The sequence below is a fragment of the Antechinus flavipes genome, chromosome 4 (genome assembly GCF_016432865.1).
Source record: "Antechinus flavipes isolate AdamAnt ecotype Samford, QLD, Australia chromosome 4, AdamAnt_v2, whole genome shotgun sequence".
Lineage (NCBI taxonomy): Eukaryota > Metazoa > Chordata > Mammalia > Dasyuromorphia > Dasyuridae > Antechinus > Antechinus flavipes.
Window position 1 is genome coordinate 27,480,477 of NC_067401.1, and position 6,000 is coordinate 27,486,476.

Consider the following 6,000-nt stretch of genomic DNA (forward strand, 5'->3'; position numbering starts at 1 on the left):
GAACCAATAATTACATTTTCAGTACGAGCATTTATATCTTGGAAACTGGGGAGTGCTACATATAACCATGGCTTGATTTATTGGTTTTTGATCGTCTAAATTTAAGAAAGTGATGAGGGGGGGAATATTATTAATGTAAATTTAAAATCATGTCATGAGGACATTCTCCCCCCAGAATGCCAAGTAAGCATTTACCAGTACCTGGCTACATACAAGCCCACAAAAATCTGCACAGGAAATCCCCTGGGGATGACAAAATTCAACAATGGATGGAAAGGCTTTGCTAACCCTCCAATGTTAGATGAATGGCGACTACTGTTAACAGTATTCAATAACTCACTGTGTGAGCTAGGGCAAAGTCAATGAGATTCAATTTAGCAAACATTTGGAGAGAAGTGGAAGTCAGAAGGATCTGGATTCAAGTCCAGCTTCTCTGGGTCCCTCACCAGGGCACTTCACCTCTTGATGCCCCCAGATAAGACTCTTAGATTGTCTGTAAACTTACAGATAAATGGCCTTCCTGAGTCTTTGAAGGGGCCTTTCGTACCTGGAGTTCCTTGAACTGATGAAATATCCCTCCCCCCCGGCCACACACACACACACACACACTTTCATTTCCTTATGTGTACACATCATATTCCCCTAGCAGAAAATAAGTTCCTTGAAGAAAGAACCTGTTTTTATTTTGGCTTTTGTGGGAGGACGTGTGGTCCAGTAGAAAGAGTAGGGGTTCTGGAGCAGGAGCATTTAAACTAGGATGTCAGAAGATTGATCTGTGAACTTGGGTGGAAAAAAATTGACATCTTTGTTTCAATACAAATTGGTTTATTCCTTTGTGATCCTAGAAACTTTGTGTATTTAAAAACTCTCTTCTGATAAGGGAGCCATAGGATTCACCAGATTGCCAAAGGGGTCTATGACATCTCCCTCCTTTGGAGTCAGAGGTACTGGGTTCAAATCTCACCCAAAATTGTGGTGTCTTAGGCAAATCGACTGATCTCACAGAAGCCTCAGTTCCCGGCTCTGTAAATAAAGAAACTGGATGGAATGTTAGCTCAGGTCCCTTCTAGCTCTGAATCCAGAACCTAATGTTGTGCTTTAGACTACTAGGCTCTTGAAAAAAACCAGGAGTGTCCTTAAAGTCTTAGTGCAGTTTTAAACTTGTTTGGGCAAGAAAACTGGGGCCAGCACTCTTCTCTTTCATGCTCTGAATATATGGGGGGAAGGAGGACAAGGAAGAGAAGGAGGGAGATGGGAGGGGAGCGTTTAATTGTAAGAGGTTGGCAGTTCTTGTTGAATTATTGTCAAGGACCATTTATCAGATGGGACAGGGCAGATTTATGCTGGGGCCAAATCCCAGAGAGAAAGGATCTAATCTCATTTCCTTCTCTTGGGGAGAACACTGAGCTAACAGACACAAAGAAGGTTTCCTTTCCCAAATCAGCTCCACCAAGAGAACTTCCTCTCCTTGTAGTGTGTCTGCCCAGGCAATCATGGATACCTAAGAACAACTGAGGAGCCAAGTTACTAAGTAGTTTGCAGGGCCTTAGACCAGAGTTAGATTGTGCTGCCCCACCCCCCAAAGCTATTCCCCAAAAAAGTTGCTTCTCTGATCCCAGATCAACAGAAAAGTGCGGCTCCCCCTGGTCCACAGCATGGCCCACAGCACTAAGGGCACCTCCTGGCAGTCTTTCCCTTTGAGGAGCAGGAGAGGATCACAAATGTCAGCTGGGAGGATCTCAGGGGCCATCCAGACAAATCAACACCTCTACAAGTTACAACTTTTATGACATTTGAGGAAGTGGAGAGACAGAAAATGCCGAGTTCAAATTCCGCCCCAGACACTCGGAGCCAGTCACATCCTTTCTTTGCCTCAGTTTCTCCATCTGTACCAAAAGGAAGTTGAATATGATGACATCAATGTCCCTTCCAGTTTGGCCTCCCAAGTGATCATCCAGCCTCAGGCTGAAAACCTGCAGAGGGAGCCAACTCTGCTCAGAGACTTCAGGAACCTGAACTGGTCCTAGTGACTCCACCCAAGCCCCTCTTAGCGGCCTCTGGGGCCCAGCGGAACAAAGCTAACCTCTCTAGCGACTGCCCTTCTGACACTTGAAGAGCAGTCATGCTCCCTCCCCTCATTACAGTCTTCCCTTCTACAGACTTAACATCCCATTTTCTTTAGTCAATTCGAATATGATATAATCTCTAGACCTTTTAATATCCTAGTTACCTTCTTCTGGATGCTCTCCCATTGATCTTCCAGGACATTCAAGACTCAGATACTAGTTCCATTTTTAAATCTGAGCCTCGGAGCCAAAAAGAAATTCAAGGCCATCTAATACCACACCCTCACACAACACAATGTACAGATGAGGAAACTGAGGCCCAGAAGGTGAAGGTGACTTGGCCAAGATCACACAGCTAGCAAATGGCAGGATTAGGATTCAATTCGAGGTCCTCCGATTCCCAAACCAGCCCCCTTTCCACCATACTTGCAACTTGTCCAAGTCCAACACCGCCCCAGAAACTGGCATCGGCCTACCCCCCTCTTCAGCTAGCTCAATGTGCCCGTGCTTTGCATCCGGCAGCCACAGATGCCCAAGCGAGCTGGCCGGGAGCTGGCCAGACAGACCGGTGGGCTGGCGAGGATGTCTGGCTTGGGGGTGGGGAGGAAGTGGCCACGGGAGGGGCCGTAGTAATGGAGCTGCTCGAATAGGTTTTCCGCCCACATCTCATCTGCCCGGGGATGAAGGAGTCGCACATTTTGCTTGGTGGGGGCTGCCTGTTGCTTCCCGCCGCCGCCACCGCCGCCGCCCAACAGAGCGGCCCGGCCCTTCTCCCGGTCCCCCTCCCCCGCCCAAATCAATAACTAGCCACAGGTGGCCGCCAGCGTCTCCCGGGGTTGCCAAAGTGACCGCCATCCCCCTACGCAAACCCCACCAAGTCGAACTCCCTGCCAGCTCCTGTCGCACGCTTCCTCCGGCAGTGAGTGGAGCCCCAGAAGGGGCCCGGAAAACCGGAAAAAACAACCTCTCCACAAACTCTCAGGCAGCACCCCGCTCTCCTCCCCCGGCAGGCACAAACGGACACCCAAGGCCGGCCTCCTCTGGGAAGGAAAAGTGAAATCTCCGGAAAAGCGGCGTTACTGCGGACACCCGCCCCCCGCCCCCTTTCCCAAACCCCGCACGAGGCGGCTGCCCCGGGGAGACAGAGACAGAGACTTGGCTCTACCTACCAGGTATCCAGGGGAGGGGCAAGGATCTACCTGGGGAAGAGGCCCAGGGGTCTCGGGGCTCCCGGGAGGATGTGGGAGCCGGGGAGTAGAGCCCTCCCCTGTCTCCCGCAGCCGGAACCCTCTCTCCTGATTGTGTCGTCAGGGGCAACACGAGGTGCTCTAGACAATTTCAATTACTCAACCCTTGAGTAAACATGTGGCAGGCAGCAGGGACCTGGGCAGCTGGAACTAAACAAAGGCCTGGATTTCTCTGGGGAGCCGAAGGGCAGCTCGCTCCCAGGCTCAGGCTCGCGGCCCCCTGGGGCTCGGGGCGCCTCGGGGCGCAGGGGGACGGGGCGGGGCAGCCCCGGGGGCGGCAGGCACTCGGGCGTGGGCAACGCTTCTCCAGGGGGTGGGACGGGGGCCAAGGTGAGCAGGGAACTAACCCATCTACACCTCTGCTCCACCCCCGTGACATCTTCTCACCAATCACAGGCCTCCCTGCCGGCCCAAGCTCCTCCCAGAAATCATGAAAATGTGTTGGGCCTGTGGGACCTTGCAGGTGACTTTCCCCCAACTGCTGCCCTGGGAGTCTGGAGGGAAATCACATGATTAGAGATCTAGAACTGGGAGGGGACCGCAAACGCCACCTGGTCCAAACTCTATGTTTTACAAAGAAAGAAACTGAGGCTCCGGGAGAACTGGCCCAAATCTCACAGCTAGCTTGGCAAGGGGGATTTGAACCGAGGTTCTCAGACGGCAAAGCCATCCCTCTGTGCTAAAATACCTACAGTTCCAAGCTTATTTTGCCATGTTCAGGACATCCGTTCCCCTCCCGGGCCGCGGAACAAAAAGGGAACCATAACAGCAAAAATAACAAATTCCAAACTACATGACATGAAAAGCTCACGAAATATAGAGATTTACGAAAGAAATCAAAACCAAGAGAAAACTGGTTAAAGAACTATAAAGAACTATATTCACCACTATTCCCTCTGCTACTGGGGCGATCCCAAGGATGTTTAAGTGAGCCTGCAGGAACAATCAATCAACGTTATTAAGCACCTGCTATGTGCCAGGCACTGGGCTGGGTAGGGATATAAAAAGAGGCAAAAGACGATCCCTGCCCTCAAGGAGCTTACAATAATTATAGTGTTGTCAGGAGACAACATGCAAACAAATATATAAAAAGCAAACTATACCTGGGATCAACAGGAAATAATTCATAGAGGGCACTGGAATGAAGAGGATTTAGGGAAAGTTTCTTGCAGAAAATGCACTTACACCCCTAATATTTTTATTCAATTGCTTTCTTTTATGTGTTGTCTCCCTCCATTTGAGTGTAAATTCTTGAGAGCAGAAGCTGTCCCGCTTTTTCTATTTGTACACTCAGCATTTAGTGCAGTGCTGGGCACATAAACCCTTAATATGCTTTTTTTCATTCCTTCATTTGCAAAAATCAATCATTTTAAAGAGCCCTCCCATACTATTCAACCAAACTATATAAAAGAACAATAATAGAGCAGAAACTTTTGCCAAAACAGTTCCTAGTAACAATACTAATAAATCACATTTCTGCAATCCTTAGGGTAGGTAAAATACTAAGGAAAAAAACAGTGCCAGAATTATTATTTCCATTTGATAAGAAAAAATAAGGCTCTAGAAAGGTGTGAGGTCTGACATAGTGGAGAGTGTACTGTCTCTGGAGTCAGAAGACTTGGCTCCCCAATTACTACTACTATGATATTGGCAAGTCATAACCAGGGCCTTGATTTCCCCATCTGTCAAATGATGGGACTTGATTAGTTCACCTCAAAAATTCCTCAGGTATAGATCTCTGAGCCCAAGTAACTAATTCAAGGTCACATAGTCCATGAATATAAGAGCTGGGATTCAAAACTAGGTTTCCTGAATCACTGAATTTCAGCACTGGAAAGGCCCTCAGAAGCATTCTCTTCCAATCTGTACCATAAATTTCTACAAATGAAGTCAATTCAGTGAGTATCCACTAAAAATTTATTGTGTACCAAGCACAGAGTTACAAAGACAAAAGAAAAACAGAAAGAAATAAAGGAGGAATCCAAATAAATTTACCTTTTAACCTCCAGCTAAAGTGAAGAGAACCTGGTTACCTCCTGATACAGCCCACCTTACTTTGGGACAGTTCTCAAGGTTGAAAAACGCCTGCCATCGAGTATCAATTCTGGTCTCAGATCAAGCAAAAGCAAAAAATAGATTAATTAAAAGAAATAAGAAAGGAAACTACATCTTGCTAAAGGACACCATAGATGATGAAGTAATATCAGTACTAAACATATATGCACCAAGTGATATAGCATCCAAATTCCTAGAGAAGAAGTTAAAAGAGTTGCAAGAAGAAATGAACAGCAGAAATATACAAGTGGGGAATCTCAACCTCCCTCTATCAGAGCTAGATAAATCGAACCACAAAATAAACAAGAAAAAAGCTAAAGAGGTAAATAGAATTTTAGAAAAGTTCTGTATAATAGATCTTTGGAGGAAATTGAATGGAAATAGAAAGGAATATACTTTTTTCTCCATGGTACGTGGAAACTACACAAAAATTGTCCATGTGTTAAAGCATAAAAACCTCACAATCAAATGCAGAAAGGAAGAAACAGTAAATGCATCCTTTTCAGATCATGGTGCAATAAAAATTACATGTAATAAAGCGTCATGGAAAAAAAAAGACCAAAATTAATTGGAAATTAAATAATCTAGTCCTAAATAATGAGTGGGCAAAACAACAAACTATAGAAGGATTC

General features: G+C 46.6%; 1 protein-coding gene across 2 annotated transcripts in view; it reads right to left on the reverse strand.

Annotated features, from left to right (window-relative positions):
* RPH3AL (rabphilin 3A like (without C2 domains)) overlaps positions 1–3,790 on the reverse strand; it is a 168,328-nt gene extending 164,538 nt beyond the window's left edge. Inside the window, exon 1 of one of the 2 annotated variants that reach the window (XM_051992203.1) lies at positions 3,236–3,790. The gene's annotated coding sequence lies outside the window, so the exon portion shown is untranslated. The remainder of the gene's footprint in view (positions 1–3,235) is intronic. The other variant, XM_051992204.1, reaches the window with a different exon arrangement.
* Between the last annotated feature and the right edge of the window lie 2,210 nt (positions 3,791–6,000).